The following is a 14,871-nucleotide window of genomic DNA, read 5'->3' on the forward strand; positions in this document are numbered from 1 at the left end:
TAACACTAACACCCCCCTAAGTTAAATATAATTTACATCTAACAAAATTAATTATCTCTTATTAAATAAATTATTCCTATTTAAAGCTAAATACTTACCTGTAAAATAAATCCTAATATAGCTACAATATAAATTATAATTATATTATAGCTATTTTAGGATTAATATTTATTTTACAGGCAACTTTGTAATTATTTTAACCATGTACAATAGCTATTAAATAGTTAAGAACTATTTAATAGTTACCTAGTTAAAATAATTACAAAATTACCTGTAAAATAAATCCTAACCTAAGTTACAATTAAACCTAACGCTACACTATCAATAAATAAATTAAATACAATTCCTACAATAACTACAATGAAATAAACTAACTAAAGTACACAAAATAAAAAAGAACTAAGTTACAAAAAATAAAAAAATATTTACAAACATAAGAAAAATATTACAACAATTTTAAACTAATTACACCTACTCTAAGCCCCCTAATAAAATAACAAAGACCCCCAAAATAAAAAATGCCCTACCCTATTCTAAATTACTAAAGTTCAAAGCTCTTTTACCTTACCAGCCCTGAACAGGGCCCTTTGCGGGGCATGCCCCAAGAAGTTCAGCTCTTTTGCCTGTAAAAAAAAACATACAATACCCCCCCCAACATTACAACCCACCACCCACATACCCCTAATCTAACCCAAACCCCCCTTAAATAAACCTAACACTAAGCCCCTGAAGATCATCCTACCTTGTCTTCACCTCACCAGGTATCACCGATCCGTCCTGGCTCCAAAATCTTCATCCAACCCAAGCGGGGGCTGGCGATCCATCATCCGGTGGCTGAAGAGGTCCAGAAGAGGCTCCAAAGTCTTCATGGAATCAGCCAATCAGAATCAAGTTCAATCCGATTGGCTGATCCAATCAGCCAATCAGATTGAGCTTGCATTCTATTGGCTGTTCCGATCAGCCAATAGAATGCGAGCTCAATCTGATTGGCTGATTGGATCAGCCAATCGGATTGAACTTGATTCTGATTGGATGATTCCATCAGCCAATCAGAATATTCCTACCTTAATTCCGCTTGGATCAAGATGGTTGCCGGTCCGGATCGCCTCTTCTTCCCGGATAGGATGAAGACTTTGGAGCCTCTTCTGGACCTCTTCAGCCACCGGATGATGGATCGCCAGCCCCCGTTTGGGTTGGATGAAGATTTTGGAGCCAGGATGGATCGGTGATACCTGGTGAGGTGAAGACAAGGTAGGATGATCTTCAGGGGCTTAGTGTTAGGTTTATTTAAGGGGGGTTTGGGTTAGATTAGGGGTATGTGGGTGGTGGGTTGTAATGTTGGGGGGGGGGTATTGTATGTTTTTTTTTACAGGCAAAAGAGCTGAACTTCTTGGGGCATGCCCCGCAAAGGGCCCTGTTCAGGGCTGGTAAGGTAAAAGAGCTTTGAACTTTAGTAATTTAGAATAGGGTAGGGCATTTTTTATTTTGGGGGTCTTTTTTATTTTATTAGGGGGCTTAGAGTAGGTGTAATTAGTTTAAAATTGTTGTAATATTTTTCTGATGTTTGTAAATATTTTTTTATTTTTTGTAACTTAGTTCTTTTTTATTTTTTGTACTTTAGTTAGTTTATTTCATTGTAGTTATTTGTAGATATTGTATTTAATTAATGTATTGATAGTGTAGTGTTAGGTTTAATTGTAGGTAATTATAGGTATTTTATTTAATTAATTTAATGATAGTATAGTGTTAGGTTTAATTGTAACTTAGGTTAGGATTTATTTTACAGGTAATTTTGTAATTATTTTAACTAGGTAGCTATTAAATAGTTCTTAACTATTTAATAGCTATTGTACCTGGTTAAAATAATTACAAAATTGCCTGTAAAATAAATACTAATCCTAAAATAGCTATAATATAATTATAATTTATATTGAGAAACAGAGAACAAACAAATGATGCAAACAAAAGTAGCAGAGTGAGCTAGCGTGAGTGGAGACCGCTATTACTAGCGCAATATGCAGAGTTAGTATAAGTATAAAAGGGATAATATCACTATTGTGCTTATGTCGTAACCCAAGCCATTTGCTGTTGCTGCCAAGCAAAAAAAGAAAGTAGAGCCAACCGGATATATGATGGTTAGATGGTAGTAGATAAAGGCGTATTTGTCAGGAAAGCCAGGTCCTGCATAATCAGATGCCTGTGTTTATCATAACAACAGTCCTGTTGCTCTCTTTCTAATGAATGATACAAGTGCAGTGGCAAGCCTGAGCAGTGGAGAAACAGGTCTAGTAAGCAGGCAGATGTTCAGTCAGTGCGTTAGGGTAGGGTACAGATGCTAGGTGGGGTAACGCTCATACAAAATAACAGGGCTCATATGTAACTAGAGAACCCGTTATGTGAGAAATAAGTCCCAAACCATAATAGGATGCAAACTGTAATTACTCACTGCCCTAGGTATGTCCGCTTGGTTCGTCCGTTTAAAACATCCTGCTGCACATCCCGATGTAAGTCGCCATAGTAGTATTCGTGTTCCCAGCTCTAACTCTGCTCAGCTGGTCTCCACACTCGCACGCTGCTCAGCTCCTCCTTCAGGCGTGACGTCACCCGGCAGGGGGATCCAATGTCGCTGTGAACAGTAAATGTGGATTGGAGTCCCAGTACTCCAAGTAAAATGTAGCAAAAAATCCAAGAAATGTTCCAGCCGACCAGAGTGTATAGATAGATAAAAAGTGAACTTTATTAGGACCAATTAAAAATATATACAAAAATAGGCAGACTCCTGTGAAACAGTGGGAGTTAGAAAAAGGTCTGACCGGTTTCAGCCAAGTAGGCTGTAGTCATAGACGTGTTGCACCTATGCAGGTGCAATCTATTTAAAACTCTTAACTCCTCCCCAAGGAGGTGATAAAAGAAAAGGAGACAAACACCCACTGTTTAACCCCTTAAAGGTAATGTATGAAATAGTAACTAGATATGTAGACAGACTTCTTTAGGCATAAACATTATGTAAAAAATGACATGTGAAAAATGACAAATAGTTATGCATGAACCAATAGTATAACAATATAACAGTCTAAAAAGTAGCCACCCCGATTTACACAAAAACAACAATAAATAAATAAAGTGTATCCAAATAATATAATAACAAATTATATATAATAGAAAAAACACCTCATATTATATGTTTAAGGTTAAAGGAGAAAGTTGCTGCTTGACTGTCATTTAAGCATACCAATGTGTTTGATGCACTAAAGGGCGCCCTTGTTGAAATTGTTAGATCTAACTATTGCATATAAAGAATGTCAAAGTCGCTTCAGACTATATTATGAGAACTTAAAATAGGAAATGCATAATGATCGTGATAATATCTAAATATTACTTGTAGGTAAAAAGTAACCAAATGGATATACTAACAAGTTAAAAAAGACTTAACATTATGGAAATATATAGATTCTAGGGTCTACAGTAAGCTATTAATAAATGGCCTGAAGAATAACCTGTATGTAACCAGGAGAAATCGACCAATTATATTTATCAAGGCTGAAAAGGAGACCAGAATAGAAAAAAGAGTCAAAATGAAGACCTATTTTGGAGAGAAAAAAAAAAAAAAAATAAAAAAAAAAAAAAAAAAAAAATAAAAAAAAAAAAAAAAAATTATACTTTGATATGGGCAGTATACGGAGTATTAATCCATATGGGTGTGGATGCGAGGAATGTAAAGGGCATCTGAAAATTCTAAAGGAAATATGCAATATATTGCAAATTCACTATTAATGTTGCCAGTAATTAATAATATCGAATTCCGAGTTGAATCCTCTCGGTAGCAGGCATCCGAGTTTATGGATCCAATAGATTTCCTGTCGGCACAAAATACGAAATTTGTCACCTCCCCTAGGGGGTCTGACAATCTGCTCGATTGCCTGCCACCTAAAGGATCCAACCTGGCCCTGGTGTATCTCCAAGAAGTGTTTAGAGAGGGCTGACACTGCTCTTTCATGTGAGATGTGGGCTAAATGCTCTTTGATGCGTGTCCCTACCTCTCTGGTGGTTCTACCCACATACTGCCTTTGGCACAGGGTACACTCTATGAGGTATACCACAAATTTACTTCCACATTTGACGCAGCCCCTGGTCTCAAAAGATTCTGCCCCAGAGGCTGACGTAAAATGAGTAGCTACTCTGATATGGTTACAAGACCCACAGGACCTCTTTCCACACCGGAAAGTGCCCTTGAAGTGTAGCCAAGAACTCCTGCTTGGTTCTTCTCTCAGTAAACTGGGAGACAGCAAATTTCCCAAAGTCAAATTTCTCCTGTAGACAAAATTACAGCCATCTTTAATAACATTGCGTAATGATTTGTCTCCCCGCAAAATTGGGATGTTCTTCCTGATTATATTACAGACCTGATGGTATTGATTAGAGTAAGCTGTAATGAGGGTGGGAGCATTACGTGTCTTGATTTTTGTATTAACTGGGCTAGAAGTCCTATGGAATAGCCCTGGTCGATCCATCCGGTCAACCTCTTGTCGTGCCCTCCTAATGAGTTTAACAGGATATTGCCTATCCCGTAGGCGCTTATCCAATTCCTTACTTTCTCTATCGCAGTCCCCTCCCCGGGAACAATTTCGTTTGACACGCATAAACTGGCCCTTAGCAATGCCTCTAAAGACATGTTTAGGGTGGCTGCTTTTAGCGTGCAGTAATGTGTTGCCGGAGATAGGCTTGCGATAGAGTGAAGATGTAATTTTATGGGTGTCAGGTTCACCCGTCAGGGTTACATCCAAGTAATTCATGGTCTTTTGGTGCCACTGGTAGGTGAATCTCAGACCCACTTCATTAGAATTCAACTGGTCCACCAATTCCTTTGCTTGTATCTCACTTGAGGACCAGATGATCAATAGGTCATCTATGAACCTCAGATATTTTTTGATGGACCCAGTGAATCTATTTCCTCCTCCATAGACGTGGAACCGCTCCCACCACCCCATAAAGAGGTTGGCATAGGAGGGGGCGAATTTCGCCCCCATAGCGGTTCCACGTCTCTGGAGATAGAAAGTATCAGAAAACTTGAAAAAATTATGTTGTAGCAGGAACCTGATGACCCTCAAAACAAAATCTTTGTGTTGAGAATCCAGGTCAGTGCACATATCCAGAAAGAATTCTACAGCCTGGAGTCCAAATTCGTGGGGGATACTGGAGTATAAAGCCACCACGTCAATAGTTATCCAGCTGTAATTTGGCTCCCATGTAGTTTGTTCCAATTTAGATAGGGCATGAGCAGTGTCCCGTACGTAACTTGGTAATCTGCGTACCAGTGGTTGCAGGAAATTATCGACCCATTTAGACAGTGGCTCCACTAGAGAGCCTATACCTGCCACAATGGGTCGTCCCTGGACATTTTCGAGACTCTTGTGGACCTTCGGGAAGTGGTGAAAGATGGGCATCACCGGATTATCAACTGACAAACAGTCAAAAGTATGTCTGTCAATGATGCCCATCTCCAAACCATCATCCAGGAGGTCCCTCAAGATCCGCCCAAAAGAGGTGGTGGGGTCTCTGGGTAGGATGGAATAGGCCTCGTTATCACCCAATTGTCTCAAGGCTTCCGCCACGTAGGCATCCCTATCCATCACAACAACACTACCACCTTTATCAGATTGCCGAATGACAATGTTGATATTTTTTTGTAGGTTGGTAATGGCCTCCCTTTCCCTTCTAGTCAAATTTGAGTTATGGTTAGTATTAGTCTTGGAAAGAGTAGTGAGATCCTCCATGACTCTTTTGTGAAATACCTCAAGACTTTTACCCCTAATATGTAAGGGATAAAAATTTGATGCAGATTTTAGTTTATGTTGGCCTATCGTGTCTTTGGGTATATGATCTATATTCCCTGATAGATCCTCCAGATTAGTGAGTGCACAAATATCAACAAAAGACATGTTGTCAACATCAGAGCCAAATTACAGCTGGATAACTATTGACGTGGTGGCTTTATACTCCAGTATCCCCCACGAATTTGGACTCCAGGCTGTAGAATTCTTTCTGGATATGTGCACTGACCTGGATTCTCAACACAAAGATTTTGTTTTGAGGGTCATCAGGTTCCTGCTACAACATAATTTTTTCAAGTTTTCTGATACTTTCTATCTCCAGAGACGTGGAACCGCTATGGGGGCGAAATTCGCCCCCTCCTATGCCAACCTCTTTATGGGGTGGTGGGAGCGGTTCCACGTCTATGGAGGAGGAAATAGATTCACTGGGTCCATCAAAAAATATCTGAGGTTCATAGATGACCTATTGATCATCTGGTCCTCAAGTGAGATACAAGCAAAGGAATTGGTGGACCAGTTGAATTCTAATGAAGTGGGTCTGAGATTCACCTACCAGTGGCACCAAAAGACCATGAATTACTTGGATGTAACCCTGACGGGTGAACCTGACACCCATAAAATTACATCTTCACTCTATCGCAAGCCTATCTCCGGCAACACATTACTGCACGCTAAAAGCAGCCACCCTAAACATGTCTTTAGAGGCATTGCTAAGGGCCAGTTTATGCGTGTCAAACGAAATTGTTCCCGGGGAGGGGACTGCGATAGAGAAAGTAAGGAATTGGATAAGCGCCTACGGGATAGGCAATATCCTGTTAAACTCATTAGGAGGGCACGACAAGAGGTTGACCGGATGGATCGACCAGGGCTATTCCATAGGACTTCTAGCCCAGTTAATACAAAAATCAAGACACGTAATGCTCCCACCCTCATTACAGCTTACTCTAATCAATACCATCAGGTCTGTAATATAATCAGGAAGAACATCCCAATTTTGCGGGGAGACAAATCATTACGCAATGTTATTAAAGATGGCTGTAATTTTGTCTACAGGAGAAATTTGACTTTGGGAAATTTGCTGTCTCCCAGTTTACTGAGAGAAGAACCAAGCAGGAGTTCTTGGCTACACTTCAAGGGCACTTTCCGGTGTGGAAAGAGGTCCTGTGGGTCTTGTAACCATATCAGAGTAGCTACTCATTTTACGTCAGCCTCTGGGGCAGAATCTTTTGAGACCAGGGGCTGCGTCAAATGTGGAAGTAAATTTGTGGTATACCTCATAGAGTGTACCCTGTGCCAAAGGCAGTATGTGGGTAGAACCACAGAGAGGTAGGGACACGCATCAAAGAGCATTTAGCCCACATCTCACATGAAAGAGCAGTGTCAGCCCTCTCTAAACACTTCTTGGAGATACACCAGGGCCAGGTTGGATCCTTTAGGTGGCAGGCAATCGAGCAGATTGTCAGACCCCCTAGGGGAGGTGACAAATTTCGTATTTTGTGCCGACAGGAAATCTATTGGATCCATAAACTCGGATGCCTGCTACCGAGAGGATTCAACTCGGAATTCGATATTATTAATTACTGGCAACATTAATAGTGAATTTGCAATATATTGCATATTTCCTTTAGAATTTTCAGATGCCCTTTACATTCCTCGCATCCACACCCATATGGATTAATACTCCGTATACTGCCCATATCAAAGTATAATTTTTTTTTTTTTTTTTTTTTTTTTTTTTTTCTCTCCAAAATAGGTCTTCATTTTGACTCTTTTTTCTATTCTGGTCTCCTTTTCAGCCTTGATAAATATAATTGGTCGATTTCTCCTGGTTACATACAGGTTATTCTTCAGGCCATTTATTAATAGCTTACTGTAGACCCTAGAATCTATATATTTCCATAATGTTAAGTCTTTTTTAACTTGTTAGTATATCCATTTGGTTACTTTTTACCTACAAGTAATATTTAGATATTATCACGATCATTATGCATTTCCTATTTTAAGTTCTCATAATATAGTCTGAAGCGACTTTGACATTCTTTATATGCAATAGTTAGATCTAACAATTTCAACAAGGGCGCCCTTTAGTGCATCAAACACATTGGTATGCTTAAATGACAGTCAAGCAGCAACTTTCTCCTTTAACCTTAAACATATAATATGAGGTGTTTTTTCTATTATATATAATTTGTTATTATATTATTTGGATACACTTTATTTATTTATTGTTGTTTTTGTGTAAATCGGGGTGGCTACTTTTTAGACTGTTATATTGTTATACTATTGGTTCATGCATAACTATTTGTCATTTTTCACATGTCATTTTTTACATAATGTTTATGCCTAAAGAAGTCTGTCTACATATCTAGTTACTATTTCATACATTACCTTTAAGGGGTTAAACAGTGGGTGTTTGTCTCCTTTTCTTTTATCACCTCCTTGGGGAGGAGTTAAGAGTTTTAAATAGATTGCACCTGCATAGGTGCAACACGTCTATGACTACAGCCTACTTGGCTGAAACCGGTCAGACCTTTTTCTAACTCCCACTGTTTCACAGGAGTCTGCCTATTTTTGTATATATTTTTAATTGGTCCTAATAAAGTTCACTTTTTATCTATCTATACACTCTGGTCGGCTGGAACATTTCTTGGATTTTTTGCTACATATAATTTATATTGTAGCTATATTAGGATTTATTTTACAGGTAAGTATTTAGCTTTAAATAGGAATAATTTATTTAATAAGAGTTAATTAATTTCGTTAGATTAAAATTATATTTAACTTAGGGGGGTGTTAGTGTTAGGGTTAGACTTAGCTTTAGGGGTTAATACATTTATTAGAATAGCGGTGAGCTCTGGTCGGCAGATTAGGGGTTAATAATTGAAGTTAGGTGTCGGCGATGTTAGGGAGGGCAGATTAGGGGTTAATACTATTTATTATTGGGTTAGTGAGGTGGATGAGGGGTTAATAACTTTATTATAGTAGCGGTGCGGTCCGCTCGGCAGATTAGGGGTTAATAAGTGTAGGCAGGTGGAGGCGACGTTAAGGGGGGCAGATTAGGGGTTAATAAATATAATATAGGGGTCGGCGGTGTTAGGGGCAGCAGATTAGGGGTACATAAGGATAACGTAGGTGGCGGCGCTTTGCGGTCGGCAGATTAGGGGTTAATAAGTGTAGGTAGCTGGCGGCGACGTTGTGGGGGGCAGATTAGGGGTTAATAAATATAATATAGGGGTCGGCGGTGTTAGGGGAAGCAGATTAGGGGTACATAAGGATAACGTAGTTGGCGGTCGGCAGATTAGGGGTAAAAAAAAATTAATCGAGTGGCGGCGATGTGGGGGGACCTCGGTTTAGGGGTACATAGGTAGTTTATGGGTGTTAGTGTACTTTAGAGTACAGTAGTTAAGAGCTTTATAAACCGCCGTTAGCCCAGAAAGCTCTTAACTACTGACTTTTTTCCTGCGGCTGGAGTTTTGTCGTTAGATATCTAACGCTCACTTCAGACACCACTCTAAATACCGGAGTTAGAAAGATCCCATTGAAAAAATAGGATACGCAAATGACGTAAGGGGATCTGCGGTATGGAAAAGTCGCGGCTGAAAAGTGAGCGTTAGACCCTTTTTTGAGTGACTCCAAATACCGGAGGTAGCCTAAAACCAGCGTTAGGAGCCTCTAACGCTGGTTTTAACGGCTAACGCCAAACTCTAAATCTAGGCCTTAGTTTTTTTTAAGAGTTAGGTTTTTTATTTTGGAGGGGTTGGTTGGTGGTGGGTTTTACTGTTTGGGGGACTTTGTATTTTTTTTTTATAGGTAAAAGAGCTGTTTAACAATGCCCCACAAAAGGCCCTTTTAAGGGCTATTGGTAGTTTATTGTAAGCTAGGGGGCGTTTTTATTTTAAGGGGGGCTTTTTATTTTTTATAGGGCTATTAGATTAGGTGTAATTGTTTTTATTTTTTATAATTTTGTTTTTTATTTTTTGTAATTTAATGTTTATTTTTTTTTGTTTGTAATTTTAGATTTTTTATTTTTTTCCGTAGTGTTAGGTTTTTTTAAATTTGTAATTTAGATATTTTAATTGGTAGTATTTTTTATTTTATTAGAATAGTAAGGTTAGGTTAATTCATAGTTTAATTTTAGGTTTATATTTATTTCACAGGTAAGTTTTTATTTATTTAAATATAGATATATTGTAATTTTAAAGTTAGGGGGTGTTAGGTTTAGGGGTTAATAGTTTAATTTAGTGTTTTGCGATGTGGGGGGCCAGCGGTTTAGGGCTTAATAGGTTTATTTAGTGGCGGAGATATGGGAGGCCGGAGGTTTAGGGGTTAATAGGTTTATTTTGTTGCGGAGATGTGGGAGGCCGGAGGTTTAGGGGTTAATAACTTTATTATAGTGTCAGCGATGTCGAGGAGTGGCAGAATAGGGGTTAATAGCTTTATTATAGTGGCGGCAATGTCGTGGAGTGGAGGAATAGGGGTTAATAGCTTTATTATAGTGGCGTTGATGTCGGGGAGCGGCGGAATAGGGGTTAATTTTTATTAGGGTCGGCAATGTCGGGAGCGGCAGATTAGGGGTTAATAAATTTATTAAATATTCGCAATGTGGGTGGGCGGCAGATTAGGGGTTAATAGGTTTAATATAGTGTTTGTGATGCAGTAGGGTTGCAGTTTAAGGGTTAATAGGTAGTTTATGGGTGTTAGGGTACTTCATAACAGTTTAGTTATGAGTTTTGTGAAACATTTTTGTGGCGCAAAACTCATAACTACTGGTTCAGATGGCGGTATGGATCGTGATGGTATAGGCTGTAACAGAAGCATTTTAGCCTGAACGCACAACCTGTAATACCAGCGCTATGAAAATCCCACGCAAAAATTTCATTTTATTGAGTGCAGAATGGATGTTGCGTTACAGGTTAAAATGCTTGCGGTATAGCTATACTGATACGACTCTCAATAGCTGCGTTACTGCTATTACACTGAAATTGCCATTTTTTCAGCGTTGAAACCATAACGCAAAACTCGCAATCTAGGTGATAAATAGCTGCTGGTTGTCACATGATATAGGGGACAGGAAACGGAAGGAAATTTTGAATTTTGTCAGAAAAAAATATGCTTCTCCTTTTAAATTAGTAAGCTTTATTGCATTTTTTATTTTATTATACATTTGTTGGCTATGTGACTCTGCTATAATTAACTGTCTTTTATATGCAAAAATATAACCTGCATGCTTTAGAAATATTAATTGTGTCATTAAAAAAATCTCTGCACGTGCCAACAATGGACCAGACTATGAGAGGCTTGTGAGAGGCTCGCTAAGAGTTACGTGTGAACGATAAGGGGTTTATTGCGGCTGTTTGCGTGCATCGGATGTAGCGCTTGTATTACAAGTTGAAAGTAAATGCGATCGATTGAGCGCAATTGTAGTTAACGTGCATTGGGATAGGGCGACCTCAGAGCCCTGGTTAACTGTTTCGCTAATCAAAAAAGTGTCACAAAACACATAAAAGATACATTGAAAGGTACAGTTACACTCATAATAACACCATCTAATAAAAATTATTTTAAAAAAATATTGCACACAAAAGTTATAAAGGCTCCAAGATATCAGGTCCCATGTGTTAGAAAAAAAAGACAGGCAAAGGGCTTAAACATTGAGATATATACATATACATGTCTGAATATGAATATGTATGTATAAATGCATATGTGTTTATATCTGTGTCCATATTTATTTGTCTATTTTTATGTGTACTATGTATTATAGACATATATACACACAAATAAATACATATGTATACATATTTAGACATACATATATAAATATATATATATATATCTACAAAAGAAGTCCCAAAGAACAGCACTCTCCGTTACTTAATCCTTTTATTTGGTTAACGTTTTCGGGGTCTCCTCCGTCCTCAGACCAGACAAAATGGCACCCCGGCGGTTGTATTTTGTATGGAAAGTGAGTGCTGGATCCCGCAATGGAATATATATATATACTGTTTTTTCTTTTTTTTATCCATTGACTTTTATGGGGGAATACGTTGTCACGTTAGCAATATTCTAACGTTTTGTGCTCATCGGGTTAGAACAGGAGCAAAAACATTTTACATACATACACACACTTATTAAAAGGACATCCCAGCCAAAGTTGGAATCAACATGGATGCATTTCAGTTGTGAATAGATTGCATTTTTGTAATATACATGTTTTACCAAAAATGCTTCTAAAAAAAGCTATAACTGTTTAAAAAGTGTATTTAAGTAGGTACCGTGCACCAGCATTTTAAACACAGCACTTGCTCAGAGAACCTAAAGTGTTGTACCATCTGATAATATCTCAATTTTTTAATCGCTGACATGATATAAGTCCTACTGGCACTATGAATAGCTGCAGTATTTTTTCCAAAGAATTTATTAGGAAACAATATATATATATATGTTGTAATAAGAGGAATATTTACAGGTTTATATATATACACATATATTTTATAAAATATGGTCCAAATAATAATACAGGGCAACTCTAGCTACCACTACCCCAATTTCTGCGACACTACTAAAATAATCACAATATTCTATCCCAGGAATACTTAGCGAAATTCTCTAATGTGTGCTTTCTCACGTTGTCCAAAATCAGACATCTTTCAGCAGGAGCAGGATAAGAAGAGAAAGAGAGAAAACTAGTTTGTCTTCCCAATTGTATGTTCGATTCAAAGGGATTTGGCCTATAATATGCGAGTCAAAGGCTAATTGGGAGTTCTTAAACACCTAGCCTAAGAGAAAAAGTGTATCTGGGGGGGGGGGGGAGGTTTTAAATACAGCTTGGTGAATATTCCAGGGATAAAATATGTAAGCTATGTCATCACATTCCCTCACTTTTTCTTCTCCTATGTTGCCCCGTTTTCTAGTTATACCCACTATACAGAAGAACACAGTGGGAGCGAAAACCTTACAGGAAGAATTCTACCCACCATCCCTTCGGAACATCATTCCCTTGGTGATTGGAGCTCTTCTGTACTTTCCTAGGACTGTCAATTCCTAGTCTAACTTTATACAATTAATTTAAAAAAACAAATTCACTATACATAGAAACACAAAATCATATGCTAAACCCCATTAGCAGCATTTATACAATGTTTTTAAAATTGGAAAGAAAATTAAAAGTTCATGTATGTGTGCTTGAGTATGGGTACACTAGATGGCTATGCATGTAGTAAAATCTGTATTAATAAAGTGTGACTTGTGCCTGTAAAACAAAGTTAGAATGGTTCACTGAAGTTCTTTGTTGTCATCTTTTGGCATCTGGTCCTTGGCTCGCATCTCTTTGAACCACTCAAAGGAATGAAAAGAGATTAAAACCAGGCATATATACTTCACACTACAACACTTCATCTGCAGTAGAAACCACTCTCACATTTATTAACTTCAAGTTGGGATGTGCCTCTTTCATTGCATCATCCCACTTGCCCCCTTACCTAAACTTATGTTGCTTGCCCTATATGATTATTTACCCCTTTATGCCATATATTGTTTTGGCCTAATGCCCCATTTTACATCTCTCCATTGTGATACATTTTATACTTATTTAATTTGCCCAACTCCACCATTATAGATTCTTGGTTAGATCAGTCCTGATGACACCTGAAAAACAACAATATATAATATGTGTTATATTAAAAGCTGGAAGGAAGGATGAGAAGCCTTCTGTCTTCATTGTTTTTCTTCCTGCAAGATAAGACTTCAGATAGTTTACATGGAAATTTTCTTGCACGTGCCCTCCCAAAAGTAATCACAATGGAAAGAGAATGCATCAATTAACTATGGATTCTAAATATTAGCATATTTAAAACTTAATTATGAAACAACTTAAAAATATTAATTCAACTTAAAACTAAAAGTACACATTACATAATAAAAATGCACTGCAAACAAGCATGCATAAAACAAAAACAAAAATAATGATTTAAGTTGAGCACTCCAGCTCTGTCCTCTGTTTCATTAGAAACTCACACCGAGATTACGAGTTTGGCGTTAGCCTTAAAAAGCAGCGTTGAGAGGTCCCAACGCTGTTTTTTACCTAACGCTGGTATTACGAGTCTGACAGGTACAGGCTCACCGCTCACTTTTCTTCCGTGACTCGAGGCTACCGCAAATCCCCTTAAGTAAATTGCGTATCCTATCTTTTTAATGGGATTTGCCTAACGCTGGTATTACGAGTCTTGGAAGAAGTGAGCGGTAGACCCTCTCCTGTCAAGACTTCGACCGCATTTAAAAGTCAGTAGTTAAGAGTTTTATGGGCTAACGCTGGAACATAAAACTCTTAACTAAAGTGATACAATGTACACTAACACCCATAAACTGCCTATTAACCCCTAAACCGAGGCCCCCCACATCGCAAACACTAAAATAATTTTTTTAACCCCTAATCTGCCGACCGGACATCGCCGCCACCTACATTATACCTATGAACCCCTAATCTGCTGCCCCTAACATCGCCGATACCTACATTATATTTATTAACCCCTAATCTGCCACCCCCAACTTCGCCGCCACCTACCTACAATTATTAACCCCTAATCTGCCGACCAGACATCGCCGCCACTTTAATAAATGTATTAACCCCTAGACCGCTGCACTCCCGCCTCGCAAACACTAGTTACATATTATTAACCCCTAATCTGCCATCCCTAACATCGCCGACACCTACTTACATTTATTAACCCCTAATCTGCCGACCCCCAATGTCGCCGCTACTATATTAAAGTTATTAACCCCTAAACCTAAGTCTAAACCTAACCTTAAACCCCCTACCTTATATAATAATTTAAATATAACGAAATACATTTAACATAATTAAATAAATTAATCCTATTTAAAACTAAATACTTACCTATAAAATAAACCCTAAGCTAGCTACAAAATAACTAATAGTTACATTGTAGCTAGCTTAGGATTTATATTTATTTTACAGGCAACTTTGTATTTATTTTAACTAGGTAGAATAGTTATTTACTATTTAATAACTACTGAGCTA

This window comes from Bombina bombina, chromosome 5, assembly GCF_027579735.1.
Source record: "Bombina bombina isolate aBomBom1 chromosome 5, aBomBom1.pri, whole genome shotgun sequence".
NCBI lineage: Eukaryota > Metazoa > Chordata > Amphibia > Anura > Bombinatoridae > Bombina > Bombina bombina.